The sequence below is a fragment of the Drosophila innubila genome (genome assembly GCF_004354385.1).
Source record: "Drosophila innubila isolate TH190305 chromosome 2R unlocalized genomic scaffold, UK_Dinn_1.0 1_C_2R, whole genome shotgun sequence".
In the NCBI taxonomy this organism is placed as follows: domain Eukaryota; kingdom Metazoa; phylum Arthropoda; class Insecta; order Diptera; family Drosophilidae; genus Drosophila; species Drosophila innubila.
The window spans coordinates 19,861,859-19,877,982 of record NW_022995374.1 but is presented as its reverse complement, the minus strand read 5'-3'; the positions used below and the strand labels follow the sequence as shown (position 1 = coordinate 19,877,982).

General features: G+C 33.6%; 1 protein-coding gene and 1 long non-coding RNA gene across 2 annotated transcripts in view; both read right to left on the bottom strand.

Annotated features, from left to right (window-relative positions):
- LOC117785046 (cyclic nucleotide-gated cation channel) overlaps positions 1-16,124 on the bottom strand; it is a 114,294-nt gene that overhangs the window by 51,427 nt on the left and 46,743 nt on the right. The window lies entirely within an intron of this gene.
- Positions 15,232-16,052, bottom strand: LOC117785057. The gene is made up of 3 exons (XR_004617477.1): positions 15,617-16,052; positions 15,469-15,538; positions 15,232-15,390 (listed from the first exon to the last, which is right to left on the bottom strand). It is a non-coding gene; the product is annotated as an uncharacterized LOC117785057 (long non-coding RNA).

The following is a 16,124-nucleotide window of genomic DNA, read 5'->3' as shown; positions in this document are numbered from 1 at the left end:
AATTCAATTGGTGGTGACCTTTGCGGTGGTGCATGTCAACTTCACCATGTACAATAACAATGATATTGCGCTGCTGCGGACGGTGCCGGTGGAACAGGGTGGCCCAAGTGTGGATGTGTTGCCACCGTTGGTAAAGCCACCACCCTATGGCACCAAGTGCACCGTCATGGGCTGGGGACGTCTCTTCAAGGTGAGCTTAAACGACACAGATAGTCATCAACTGCAGACCTAACTATTTAAAATACAAAATTATTCTAAAATTCTGCTTTTAAATTTTTGATTTTTTCAAAATTCTTTTAAACTATTTTCTCTTCAGGAATGAGTATATGGTAAAATTGAGTGACAAAGCTTAAGTGAAAGTTTGGTATATCTATTCTTTATGAAAATATATATAAAATATATATACATTTTACCACAGTCTTTAAAAATAAAATCATGTTTTTTGGATTTCAATTAAAAATAGCATAAACTCTCTTGATTTATTATTATAAACTCTTATATGTTCTATTAAGAAATTGAAGTAGTTTTAAGTCGTCTGCTTTACATTGAAATTCAATAAATATATGAACAAATAAATAAATAATTGTTGTAAGGAATGGGGAAAAACCAATATATCTTATATGCTTGCTTTTTTTAACCAAAAGGATTCTGTAAAAAAATAGATCCAACTAATATTTATTCATTTATTAATTAAAAAAACCTATTTAAATTAAAAAAATTAATAGTTACAAATTGGATATATTTTGAATGCTTAATTTTTTGTAACCAATTGGATTCTACAATAAAATAAAACCGTCTATTTACTTATATTTTTTTATTAACTTGTTTGAGTTAGTTAATTAAGCTGTAAATTGTTCTATATACTTGATAAAATACAAATTAATATGCTTGGAATTGGCTCAAATTGATCTCTCTTTTTCTGCTTAAATCGTCTAGCCACAATAAATAATTATTCATTTTTCTGATTAATATCGATGATTTCGATATTTATTTTGTTACAATATTCTTGTGATATTTTTTCCAATTTTAATAAATATCGCTTATTTTAATTCAATTTCCAACAGGATGGTCCATTAGGCGCCACTTTGACAATGGTGGATGTGGAACTCTATACGCCGGAACGTTGTCGCAAGTTGATACCAAAATTTGGAGCAGATATGCTTTGTGCAGGAAATCTCAATGAATCGAATGTGGTGCCAGTGGGTCCATGTCCGGGAGACACGGGTGGTCCGCTCTTCTGCAATGATTCTCTCACTGGCATCGTCTCTTATACCTTGGGCTGTGCTCAGCGTGATTTGCCCAGCATCTATACGAATGTGCATCATCATCTGGATTGGATATATGAGTATCTGGATCGCGGTGGGCAAGCGATATTGCAGTTGCAACAACTGTTGCCACTAACGTTGCTTCTTCACTTGGTTTAGTAGCCACAAATCAAATCAAAAACGACGTAATCAAAAGCCTTCCTTCAACCTGCCAATTCATCCACAAAAACGAACTCAAGTTGTCCAACCAAAAATTGCGTTGCCTGCCACTTGCAACTTGCCGACTGCCACCTGCCACTTGTGTCGATTGGTTTTTCATTCCTTTGGTACACACAAAACGTTGTTGGTTTTGGCCCAGCAACGTGGCCGAGATGCGAAACTGTCTAAAGTCTAGAACACTGGCAACTGGCAGCTTGCAACCCGGCAACACGGCAGCTGCCAATTGGCAACTGGCTAGCCCAGTTCTTAATTACCACAAACTGGGGAGGTCGCGTCTGCTGCGGCTTTCGAGCGCCTTAATTGGCCGTGCTATCTCAAAAAAGCAATAAAGAACTCAAATTTAAATTTAGACGCTGCCAAGCAACGCCAACAACAACAATAAAAACTGTGGCTGCCACAAAAGGGATACTCTCTAAATATAGTTGACCTTTTTTGACCTGCCGAATTGGGAAAACTATCAGGTGTGTTTTACAATCCTATAACAGCGTTTAAGAAACCCAAAACTAATTGTTGATGTTCCTGAAAATAAGAAAACATTGCTTTTAAAAATACAAGTTAATCAAAAGCCAACCAAATATTCAATTTTTTTGGCTTACGATTATTTTACATTTTTGGAATACCGCTATATATACTTTTTAAGCGTTAGAATGTATGCTCATTTCATATTTTGAAGCATACTCTAGGACAATTACAGAAATGACACATATCCATAAAATTGGTAATTATTTTTAAAAAGAAGTCCACAAATTTGTAATAAAAATTACAGTTTTCATACAAACTTCTTACAATAATTTTAGCTTATATTAACAATATTGAATTAACAATACTGAAAGTGGAACTCAACTTTAATCAGGAATGTTCCAGAAATATAAACTAACCGAAAACCAATAATTAAAGAATTTGTATTGCTGAACCACACCTCTGAATATAATACAAAATATTTGACCACCAGTTTTACAATTTCAATAAAATTTAAATTTGTTTGATTGTTTTTTGTTTTATTAATTAATGGTATGTATAAAAAAATATATATAATATATAATACATTTGTTTAAGACGTATTTGATGTTTTTTTATTCAACAATTTTAAAGTTACTTAAATTTAAGAAAGTTTAATTAAATTATATGTAATTTCAAAAATTATTTCGACGAATAAAAGTAAGCAATTACTTTTGGATTTCCTTTTGATTTAATTGAGATTTATTCAACATCAATTTGTTAAAGAATTGATTTATGATGAATTCATTTGTTCTGCTGAAGAAGTTTCAAAAGAATGCTGTAGATATTCATTAAATTCATTCTCAGTCTACTTTGTTTGATTGGAATCAATAGAACAATCTAAAATGTTGCAATTACGTAATGATTGTAATCAGCATTAAGTAGAAGATGCCTCATGTTATCGCTGATACTACAAATTTGCCTATAGAGTTGTATATATATATATTTATATATATATTAATATGTGTGTCTCTCTGTGTGTGTGTGCATACATATGTCTGGGGCATGAGCAAACGGTGGCACCACCTGTGCTCCATTTAGGTAATGAATTTCGTGCTGCTGCCATAAGCAGCATTTTCAGCTCCTTTTGTGCTGAGCTGCGCCGTAGGCAAATACGTAATGAGAACATTAATGCAAACGACTTCATTTAATTAAACGCCTTGCAGGAGAGAGCGAAGAAGCAGATAGAGATAAAGATAGAGAAAGACAGAATGTGAATGAAAGGCAGATGGTAGAAAAGAAAATCCAAAAACTGAAACTGAAACAGAAACAGAAACTGAAAGTGAAACTGAAAATGGCATCCTTGTCATAGTCATCATTGAGGCAGATAACTGGCGAGCAGATATCACAACACTCATACGCCTCTTTGTACGCTTGAATGCGTATTACAAGGGATGTGGGAAATGGGGAATTGAGACCATTGACGGAGCGCCCTTTGTAGGCGTGGCCACCCGTACTTGCTCGCACGTGCGTGTAAATACACTCATACATATATACATATGTATGCGACAGGTGTACCAAGCAGATGTGACAGGCAGCCAATTCAATTAAGAACAGCAGCCCTGGTAGATAGACACCGGCATAAAACGGAACCGTTACATACTATATACGTGTATGTGGAAATATTTTGACTAAATGGCCTCAGTAGTTGTTCTACATAATAGCAAAAGTCAACACATATATATGTTAATAATATATTATAACTAAAATATGTTATAAGTAAAATAATAATTTCTTAACTTTATTTTTATTTTTTCAGTTATGATTAAATATTTAAAATATAATGATAATATTATTCAATTGTACACTTAACATTTTATTTAGATTTCAACTTGAATTTTTTATTTTGATTTTAGTCGACGTTAAATACATATATGTATGAAATAAATATATAAATAACTTAACCAGCTCACAAAATCAATAACAAATTTATCTACTGATGAAATAAAACTATCATTTATATTCTATTTTTCTTAAAATAAACTAGTTAGTTTGATTTAAAATTGTAATTTACTAATTCAAAATAGGACTTTATTCAAATTTTCAATTTGAGTTTGTTGATTCAATAATTACATTATCTTTTTTAATAATTTTTAACAAATGAGTCAATTTTATGAAATGGAAACATTTTGCTAGATTTATACAAATTCAAAGAACGCTATTGCATCTTTAAAAAAAATACCCTACTTCCTTCCAAATTGGCAACCTTACGATTAAAAAAATAACGTTTTCTTTAAAAACCAAAAATTCATCGACAGCTTTCTCTACTCGTCAAATTATTAAAGTAAAAAAATCATTAGACAACTTTTGAATAAATATAACAACAAAAACTTGAAAATCTTTATTTTTGGCTATAAGAACATTTTTTTCACTTTTCTTCTCGCCAATTAATTAAATATAAGCAATTTGGCTACATTTTAAAGCAAATATCATGTAAATGCTCGTCTGCAGTGCAAATGGAGCTTTTAAATTTTTTATCAAATTCAACGCTTTTAAGCGACTGCTTTCATTAGCAGCTAGTAAAATTAGCAACAGGCAGAGAGCTGGGCAGCAGAGGGGCTGCATTATTATGCCCAAAAAGGGGACGCCAAAGCCAAAAATGTTCATTTGCATACGCTGGCGCTCATTACATTTACATTAAACTTTTAATATGCGCGGACATGTGAAAGAGTGTCTACGTGTGTATGTGTGTGTGTGTGAATATGTGTGTGTAGGGGTGTATGTGGGTAGCTTGCAAAGTGCAGTTGCAATTGAGTGACATAAGGTCAGCCGGGGACAGACATTCATGTATGTGTGTGTTTGTTTATTTTTCTGTGGGACATGTGAACTTGCAACGAGCTGAAAAACGTGTTGCCCGCAGCTGTCTGACCAGACAATATCTTAATTTCCCCTGAAATATGCAGTTAATTACATTTGACCAGCTGCGATTTGCCCAACAGTGTAGTTGTAGTTGTAAATAGTAGTTATACTATTAGCTATTTTCTTATACCCTGCATTTCAAAGTATTAAAAGGTATTCTTCGTTTATTTACTTAGCTATTTATTTATATATTTTTTGATTATTTATAAATTGATTGATTTTATATATTTTTATTATTTATTTATTTATTAGATTTCGTCACTGTATGTTGGTTTCTCGATTATAATATTAAAACGCTTCCGAAAAGAATAATGTATAGATCGAATATTTTAAAAAGCTTCACAATCATAGATGAATAGAAATCTTTGTACTTTTATTTTTTTGTATTTTTTAAATTTTTGTTAATTTGTATATTGATTTTAAATTTCATTTTTTTTCATTATAAGTATAGGGTCTTTAAATCTCGCTTCGAAACCGTAGGTATTTATATAATATATATTTATATTTATTTTAAATAAAAGTCGTAAAAATTTTGTTATTATATTAATTAAAATTTTTGCGGGGTTCCTTCTGGAATTAAATTCGGCTTCAGTAACTTTCGAAAATTTAAATTTCATTTTTTTATTATCGTATTATCGTATAATTTGTATGTTTATTTTAAACAAAATTTATACGCGTTACATAATAAACATGTAGAAGAGTATATATTATTATTACATCATAAGTACAGGGTCTCTCACAGTCGTGTTTGGTTGATCGTAGACTTTTCAACTAGTTTCGTTTGCCTTAAGCTGCATCAACTGGGGACTATTAAACTAACGTTGGGCGTCGTCGTCTGTTCATCAACTAAGCCAACAGTGGCTAAGCGTGTGTGTGTGTGTGCGTGCGTGTGTGTGAGTGTGTGACAGTAGCTGTTCTCAAGGTGCATAGATGCTACCTGGCGCTGCCACATGGGGCAGCCGTATGAATGGCAGATGAGCTTGTGCCAACGACATTCGGGTCGTATACTTGATGTTGCGTATGGAGATACAGGACAGAGAAGAGAAACCAGCTGCTCAGGCATTTGACACTAAAGCTGCCTGCAACTTTGAGGTATAGCTAAAACAGACACACATACCAACTAGCATGTGTGTTCAAGTGTAAGTGCATTTCGTTATGAGCTTAGCAATCTTATAAATGTTTACGTATTTGTTTGCCAGCGTTATTTGCCCCCAAGTGCAGTCGCCGTCGTTGCTATTTACTTGATGCTTCCTGTGAGCTGTCCGTGTGTGTGTGTGTTTGTGTGTGTGTGACCTCTGTAACTGTATCTGTGAGTATATGTATCTGTATCTGCAGCTAACTGCGCACAGCACATAAATATCTAAAGCGTTCTTGAGTAACTGCTCTAATGGATTTGGGTTAAAAATACACTGTACACTGTACATGTGTATATGTACATGTAAGTTTAGTCTGTGTGTGTATGGGTGTGTGTTGTCTGTTGCAAGGGCATGTTGAGGGCATAAAACTGAACCAAGTGACACTACAACGTCTTTCTATGTCTCTTTCTTGTTTAAGATTTACAAATTAGTTTAATTTAAATTAGAATGCAACAGAAAGCAGTAAAGCAAGAGATAGAGACATAAAGAAAAAATAGAGAGAGAAATAGAGAGAGTGCACTTAGCAGTCAGTTAAAATGTCAATTGGACGACACACAGACAGGCAGACAGACAGACAAGGCTGGCAAAATACAAGTTGACAGCAGCAAAATGAAGTAAATACACTATCCTACATCCTTAGATTGAGATAGATGTTGAAGTATGTGCTATATTGGCTAGAGAATTATATTTGCTGCATTCATTATTGTTTTTGTTGTTATTATTGTAGCTGTTTTTGTTGCTGCGCACAAGCATTTGTAATGCCAAAAGAATTAGTTGGAAACTTTTATCAAAGGCAACAACAAAGTTGCAGGAAATTTTCATTTCATACTTTTGAGAGCCATCAAAAAATAACTAAAAACCTTTTGGCATAGTTTAGCTTTAAATAAAAACAGTCTTTGCCTTTAATTATTTATTTATTTAGATAACTTAAAACAGTTGACAAAACATTTATTTTATTCGTTTAATTTCGGATTCAAAATAGCAGCACACAATGTAGTAATGAAAATTTAATCTTATCAAACGTTTACAAATAAATATTTAAATAATGAGTTGTGCTCCACAAATCTCTATAAATTTTGATGCTGAATACAGCGTAAGTCAAACATAATTTTTCGGATTTATATATTTGGAGTAACTAAAATTAACTTTAATTTTCAACAAAACTAGGAGTGAATAAATTCAGAAAAACTTTTTTTATGTTATTATTATTAATAATGAGTTTAACTAAATTGAGTATATTTTATATTTTATTGAATACCACAAGAAATATTTTGACATTGAAAACATATGTTTTTGTTTTATTTTAGAAGCATCAAAAATTATATACGTATATATAAGTAAATATTAAAAAAAATTTAGTGCATTAATTACTTCTTGTTTACTTTATTAATATTTATTATCAATTTGTATAGTAAAAGAATATATATTATTTTAATTTTAAATTTATTTCAATAAATAATCAGAGGTGTTTCAATAAATTAGTTATCATTTATAATTGTATTTGTAATTGTTTGTAATCTCTTAGTATTTTTTTAAATATACATATAAAAATTAGAAAACATAAAATTATGAAATTTTTAATACAATATTTGAGTTTGTTTAATGCCCAGAAAAGCGGAGATAAAGCACAAATTTGTTTTAACGGAAGTTCCTAATAAATACCTCGTTGTTTGGACATTACAGGCTGCCCAAATTGAAAATATAGCGGTAATAACATAAGCCGCAGGAATATAAATACAACCCACGCACTCATACTCACATACACACCACATAACACATAACACATGCGAGGAAGAGTATGTTCGGCAGTTGGAGCAACAGGACAGTGCAGCATATAAAATAATTTTAAGCAAAAATTATATATGCCATAAAGATGTGCCGGCGCACAACACACACACAGCCACACCAACACACAGTTACACACAAATTAATGTCGCCGTTTGCTGTGCGCAAAGTAATAACCGTGTTGGGCCAACTTATTGTTTACGACGTGCTTAGTGGCAAACTTGGCTTTGATAATGAAACAAGCATACACACACACACACACACATTTACATACACATGCACACTTATAGAGACAAATACTATCAAGCACACACGCGCTGACAGTTAACGGCAATTGCGACAAATACCACAAACCCCCCTTGTCATTTGTTTTTGGCCAAAAAAGACATTTTGTGGGTCCAAAGATAGTTGCATAAACACAAGCAGTATATGCATGTGAGAGTGTGTGAGTGTGTGTTTGTATATTATGTCCAAAAGCAGACAACGCACGTGATGTGATTAGCACAAAGCCGACAACTATGTTGGCTCAAACTTGTGCCAACTTGGGTGTTTGGCTTAGATTTTAATTTTTGTCAGCGATAAAAGTCTCACAATTGTCATGCCCAAGATCTCTTTCTCTATTTTTACATATTCACATGTTGCGTATACGCACTGTACTATTCAGCATCTGTTTAATTTTTTACTTATTTTTCCATTGGAACTTTGAAAATTCAGCATTGGTAATAGTTTTTTATTTTTTTTATCTATTAACTATCTACTTTGTGTTGCACAAATAACAAAAATAATGACAATTATATAATGGTAATATTTTTATTATTTTCTTTATACTTATTATTTTTGTTTTGGTTGCTCAAATTAATTAATCACAAAAGACTGCAAATACTTTTATTTCAAAATAATCAATTTTACCTTAGAGCAGAGATTACTAGTTTGTACTTTATGTGTTTTGCAGAGTAGTCAATTATGAAATGTGTTTATGAAACTATCTTGCTTTTACCAAATTAATATGTTAATTTAAAAAGAAAATTTATTTTTCAAAAATTTATTTTATGGTAGCTATGTATTATAGTTGTTAATTATTTTTTTGACATTACAAAATGTTGCTAGTATTATAACACAAGAAGCCCCATATTTTTTTTTTAAATAGTTTAATATATAAAACCTTAGTATATGATTATATAAAAAAAAAGCGTTACCACGCCCATTTTTTCTAGTCATAATTCTAATTGATATTATAAGTCTAATACAAAATAGAAAACATGCATCAAAAACCTTTTTTTCATCCTGAGTTTTTAATTAATTCCAAAATGGGCATTGCGAATACGCACTGTGTGCTTGACTCTCAACTAATTTATCAAACTTTGAGAAATTTCTCAACTTGAATTACGTACGCAATGCGCTTTGTGGACTTGTATTGTGCAAAACATCTCAATCAAACGTGCAATCAATCAATCAAGCCTCAAAACATGAGTACAGTCACGAGGTTTAAACTGATTGCTGCTTCACCTGCTGATGTCATTGGTTGAGCCGAATATACAGTTAGCCAAGAAAGTGTTCTGACATAATTTGAAGTTTAAACGTTTCCTCTTGCAAATATTATGTGTATATATTTACTGGATTTTAATATTATTTCTGATTTAATAATTCCTGTCTATGGTTTTTCAAACAAATTAATAAATGAAAAATATATTCATTAAAATTAACAAATTTGTATATAAAAATAAATTAAATTAAAAATAAATAGCAAGTATGTGAATTTTTATTTTGTCAAAAAACTCTCCAGACTAACTGTATATTGTGTGTTGCAGCAGCTGCAACAATTTTCAAGTGTTTTTTTGTTTTAGGCAAAGACAAACATTATGTTGGCCTGCCTCTCTCTCTCTTTGCTTTTATGGCTGCCTCTTTTTTGTGGCAGTTTATTTTGCATGCCACAAATAATTTCAAGTTTGGCAGCATTTTGGCAAAAGTTGTACAGTTGCTCGGCTTCTCATTGTTTCAACAGAGTTTTGGGGCAAATGCCAAGAATGCCAGAGCCCCCAAAAACTCAAAGAGAGCATATCCTGTCAGCTGTGTGTGCTGTGATTACAGAGTGTGTGAGAGCTTCTCTGTGTGTGTGTGTGTGTGTGTGTGTGTGTGTGTGTGTGTGTGTGTATGTGTGCTGCAAGCTCAAATTAAGCCAAAACCGCTTCAAGTTGCAATTTCCGACAGTGAAAAGAACAACATGAAAATGCCTCAAGCATTTGAGTGGCATGCATCAACAGCAAAAAACTGTAACTATAATTATAACTTTGCCACAGACTAGATAAACGACTAACGTCGAGACGAGTCTCAATGCGTTTTGGACATGTTGTTGTTATTGTGTTGCCAGAAGTTCATGTAAATTTTGAAGTAATCACTTTAATGGAATTAATGCATTAATCGCTTTTCGCTACTAAGCTGCTTGCGGCAACGCTAATTGATGAATTGCAGCAACAACAACTACTATTACATTTCATGACCCTTGACCTTTTGCTGTCTGTTCGTCCCCTTCAGCTTGTAACTTCAATTAATTTCTGTTGACAGCAAATTTCGGGCACAACTTTCAAATGAATTACAAATTCGAAGCACACTGCTGCGAGAGGGGGGGGAAGGGGGCGATAAATGTCTGTGGGCGTGTCTATGTTATATGTTGTTGCCTTGCTGCCCGTTTACATAATTGTATTTGTTTTTAGCCCTTCGCTTCAAGTGCGTTGTGCAAACTTTTCCTTTATTTTTTATCTTTTCTTTATTTTTTAACTGTTAAATTGTTATAAAATTACAAATAAATTGAATGAGCTGCCGAAAAAGGGCTGCCACTTAATAACAACAACAAAGAACAAGTCAAGTGACTATAAAATACCCATTACTAAACTGGATGATGGTCGAAAAAAATTCAATACCTTAAATTAAGCAGATTTAAATGCAGAATTAATTTTGGAGGTCAAATGATGATACAAAATGATATTCTGTATTAAAATCAGATCAGTTTTGGTTAAGTTATAAAAGTTTGAAACCTTACTTTACCTTTCTGTCAAATACGATGCAAGAAACACAGTATACACTTAAACTCGTCATATACTAGGTATAAAAAGTATATGGACAACAACAGCAACAAATTATATTGTATTGACTTTTCAATTTAATTTTGTGGCAACTTTTAAAGTGGAAGCCGCCGCTTGGGCGGCAGATGAGAAATTGCTCAACATTTTTCTTCTCTTTATTTTGTGCTCCTCTTTTATTTTGGTAGCATGTTTGCTTACAACTCTTGTTGTTGTTACTGCTACTCTGGGGCTTCCGCCATTATGCCATTAGCTTTGGGGGTAGCGGATTTAGGTCACATGATTCCAATGCCTGTGCATTAATGGCCCCAACAACAGCAACAACAGCAAAAGCAATGCGGCTAAGGCCCAAGCCAACGACAAAACCGGACAAACGGCAAAAAGCCCAAACATAATAAGAGCCAACAAGAGCCACGCCTACACTGGAAGCATCTAAGGGCAATGCTGAGTGCTGACTGTGAATGTGAATGCCTCAAGTTGTAGTCAATTCTACCAAAGCATCAGCAAAAGGAGTAGAAGGAGAAAGAGAAAAAGGAGGGCAAAGCGCACAAAGGATATCAAATTTAAGTGCACACATCAGTGCGGGCAGACAGAAAAGTTTCAAGCCGAGGGTTGTTCAATAAGTTTTGTGAAAAAGATCATAATATTAAAGAAAAGAAAATAAATTTTAATTAAATTTTTAATAAGATTTTTTAATATTATGAGACTTTAAAATGTTTGAAAACATACTTTAAAAATATTTTAAAAAACTAACAAAATGTAAATACAGAAACCATTTATGGGTCAAACCCTAATTAAAACAAACCCTAAATAAGCCACTCCTTATGTTATTTGTCAAAAAGATGCCATGTTACATCTACAGAAAATATCACTACTTCATTATGTTAAGACGATCTCTGTTAAAAGACTCTTAGTAGGATAGATCTCTTATTTTTAACAGTACCTAAAATATCTTCATTTTATATCAGTCCCAATTTAAACTGATTTTGTTATTTTACAGCAGCTAAACGAGCACTGGTAAGTCACTCTTACTTAATAACATTTTTATTATTCAGAATAGAAATAAGCAGCATAATTCTTCAATTGAGATTTCCACAAAAATCGACAGCTATATAAGCATTACTTACTTAGAATTGCTGTGTAATTGTGTTCAGCGCCTCGACTCGAAGCAGCGCATTTGATATGTGATTTTCTTGTTTGTTTTATTAGGGGTTATAAATTATTTTGCAAATGCGTCGTTCTGCAGCTTTTGTTTTGTCGACAATGAAGAAGACGACATTGTGACGTCAATTTGCAAAGCAGTGTAACTCCTATTTATATTTTTGCACCATGTTAAAGTGAGAACATTTTATTCTATTTATTGATAACATTTCTCAAAGTTATGTAACTATTCTTAAATTTTTAAAAGTTCGCCTTAATCTTTTAATATGGATCATAAATTGACGAAACCACCCTCGCCTTAGTATATGAGCGTGTGTGTATGTGACCTAATCGCATTGAATTTAATGTCAAGCAATTTCTGTTCTCATTCGCCTGCTGCCTGTCACAATTCTTTCATTCTGACTGTCTGTACGGGTGTGTGTTGAGTGTGTGTAAGAGAGTGTGTTGTAAATTCCTTTGAAAACATCATCAAAATACATACTTTGAACTTTTTATTGTCAATTGACGTCCATCTGCACACAATAAAAATTGACTTCATTTGGTCACTTTCATTTAATAATTTGTCGCAACATTTGCCAAATTTTATTCCAAACTTCATCTTTTTTTGGCGTTTTTTTTTAACTCCCAGAACGCACTTTAATTTGATTATTATTATATTATTTTTAAACTGAACTTTGAACATACGTCACATTTATGTGCACGGTGTCGAGTGTCGAGTTCAGTGTGTAACTCCCATGTGGCCAATGGTTGTGATTGAGAATGCAATTGGTTATTTGATTGTGGTTGTAATTCTCGTAGTTTACCACAGCACTTTTTGCACTATCAATGCAGCTTGCATTGGCATGGAAATCATATTTTCTCTCCTTCTCTCTCTCTCTCTCTCTATCTGTCTGTCGGTCTCATCTGCTGCCAATTCATGTCGATAGCTGCTTTTGACGCTTTTGGTAACATTTTTATTGGCAAGCAAATGCGATTACAGCTTCAAAATTGCAGGCGTCAACTTGCACTTTCTCTCTCACTCTCTCTCTCTCTCTCTCTCTCTCTCTCTCTCTCTCTCTCTCTCTCTCTTTGCCTCCTTACTCTTCCCTCCCTCTTCTCCATTCTTTACGCCCTCTCGAGGTTGACTGTCTGTAGTTTTCGTTGCAAGTTTTTTTTTTGTCCAAAACGTGCGCTAACTGCAAACTGTGCTAACTGTTTTTAGCTAACGTTATTCTTTTGTCTCTTCCTTACTCTTCTCATCCTTCTTCTATTGTTTTTGCTCAGCTTCTTTTGCTGCTTATAATTTTCTTCTGTAATTGCGCTTATCGCATTGTAAGAAGGCAAATTTGCCGCAGCGCCACGTGCCCAATCAGCAGCACCCAACAAAAAAAAAGGAAAAACTGCAAAATGTGAACATAATAACAAATAAGAAAAAACAACATAAGTAATATCAAATACAAAAATTACATCAGATGTGCTCGACTGTTTAACGCTCAGTACCCGTAACTTCACAGCCTTACATTGAATTAAAACAGGAATAGAAATTTTATCAAAAGAATTAAACATACAATTCTTTCTGAATTTAAAATTCGGATCTCCCAGATCTTAGCAAAAGGCTCAATCCGCTTACATTTTTGCATCTCAGTATTAAGATTTGGCACTAGGAAGAAATTAATATAATATATGAATAAATAAAATAGGGAAAAAAGTATAATTTATGACAAAGTAATTATTTACCGTTGAAACTGCATTAAACTGGCATCAAATCTACCTTAATATGTGCTGTTTATTAAGATCAAGATGAAATTTACAGTAAATATCCATAAAATATCAACCATTTCTTGTACCAAATTTCAAGACAGTAACTTTAAGATTGCTCTTATTATGCTATTATTTTCCATTTGCAGCGGCCTTGAAAAATTCTAAAAATCCTAGTGAGTATTGTCGGAGAATTTTCTTGCACTAACCCTGATAGTTTCTGAAATCTAGGTGTTAATACAGACAGACAGACACTGTCACAAGCTTAAAAGTCTTGGTACGCTTTTAAATACTGGACGAAAACTGAATAAAAAGAAAATTTACAAAAAAATATATAAGAAAACTGGCACACAGTGAAAAGCAAGCAAAAGAGAAAAATATTTTTTGTAATCCGCTTAGCTGCCATCGTCAGTTGCCAGTTGCCATTTTTGGCAGAGGGCAAAACTTAATTTGCTGCGGTGTTGGCAGCGGGTGTCGACGAGGTGTGAGTGTGTGTGAGTGTGTGTGTAGAAAGATATGAAGAAAGCAGAAGTGTAGAAAAAGAGGGGGTTAATTACAACATAAATTTGCCAAATTGCTTCTTTAAAAACTTTGGTGTTGCGCGACTTCAGGGCATTCAGTTAGCCTGACATTTAATGCTGATGCAGCAAAGAGCAAAGACCAAAAGAAATAGAGTCAGAGAGAGAGAGAGAAAATTAGAGAGTTGGCAAGAGCAAAGAACGGGCCGAAACTCAATCCGATTTGGCCAACTCCATGTTCTTCGTTGGGACTGCGGTTTGGTTAGCTGTTAATCCCTGGCAGCTAATCCTGCCAGCATATGTGGCAAAGTGAAGCGAGTGAAGCTGAAGCCACTGACTGAAGCCAAATTATCGCAGCCAATTGACCAACAACTTGATAAGGCCAAACATGTGTAGAGCACATGGCTTAGCACACACACACACACACACACACACACACACACACAGATAGACAGACAGTCTGCCTGCGGTTGCAAAAATAATAGGTTTATACGCAGCAGGCATTGATCAATGTGATTGATATGCCACAACTGTCGCCGTAACTGTATCTGTAATTGTGGTCAACACAATGCCAACAAAATGGCCTAAAGCGCTTTACAACTTTAATCTGGCTGTTTGAATTCACAACAACCCAATAAAACTTGGCTCCTATCGAAAGTAACTTCAAACCACATCTTAAGTAACGTAAGAGCAGTTGCTAAACCTGACGTTTTCCATTCGCTATTATACAGGGGTGAAACGCTGAAAGAAGGGTAGCATTGCAAGGTAGTTTGGCAGGGCTTCTGTTATGGCTCTGTTAACGCCCATTTCCCTTTCCAACGCCCATTTCCAAGAACAACGTTGCAGAAGGCCTTCTTGTAGAAGGCAGTAGAGCAGGCCTGCGGCGTTCGCTACGAACATAATGCTTCCAAAAGGCATTGCTTCGGAGTGGATAAGCAACGTACATTAAAAAACAATAAATATTGAAAATGCATATATATTTGCTTAGACAAATGTGATATATAAATAATAACATAATGAAAATAATTATATTTAAATCTATAAATAGTATATATTCTCCCCAGTGCGTTGTCTCGTCTTGGTTCGGTTTTCTCTATTCCAAAGGCGTCGGCTTGGTTTTGCGTGTGCATCCACACTTTAAGAAATGAAAAAAAATTAATTACTTTAAGAATTAAACTCTGTATTACATAAAATAGTATCTACTCGTACTTACATTTCAATATAAAGTCGAACCACGCATTTTTACGTATTTATACATACATAAATCATATATTTGACGGCTCCTAAATAAATAAATAAAATATTATAATATAAATATAAATAAATAAATGCAAAAGAAATTACTATATTTTTATACTTACACGATGTAAAAGTAATATTTTTCCAAGTTTTCATATTTCACAATCACTTTGCAAACACGTGCGCACTCGACGGCAGCTTCTTCTTTTTTGCGATAGAAAAATTACAAGTATAAGAAGATCATCCACAAAAGAATGAAAGAAACAAAAAGAAAAAACTGTAAAAATTGCGCTAATTATGCTATGCCCGCTGTTTCGTGGTAGTTAACAGAGTTTATGCCTGTCTTTGCGAAGGCGAGGGCGTGGCAAAATACATAGCAGAGCAGCGAACGTTTTGAAAGACCTGGCGTTTAGCCTTCCAAAGTCAGCAAATGCAACGTACTCCTATTGCAAGGCTTTTTTGAGCTTTTTTAGCACCCTGTCAAGCCATATACTACTCATTTTGCATGAATCATAAGGTTGCCAGAAGGAATTGCTTGGCGGAACACGTTGCTCCGGGTTTTACTGGGAAGCCAAAAAACACTTAAACGTGTGTTTAGTTACTCAATTTATTTATATTTTATTTATTTAT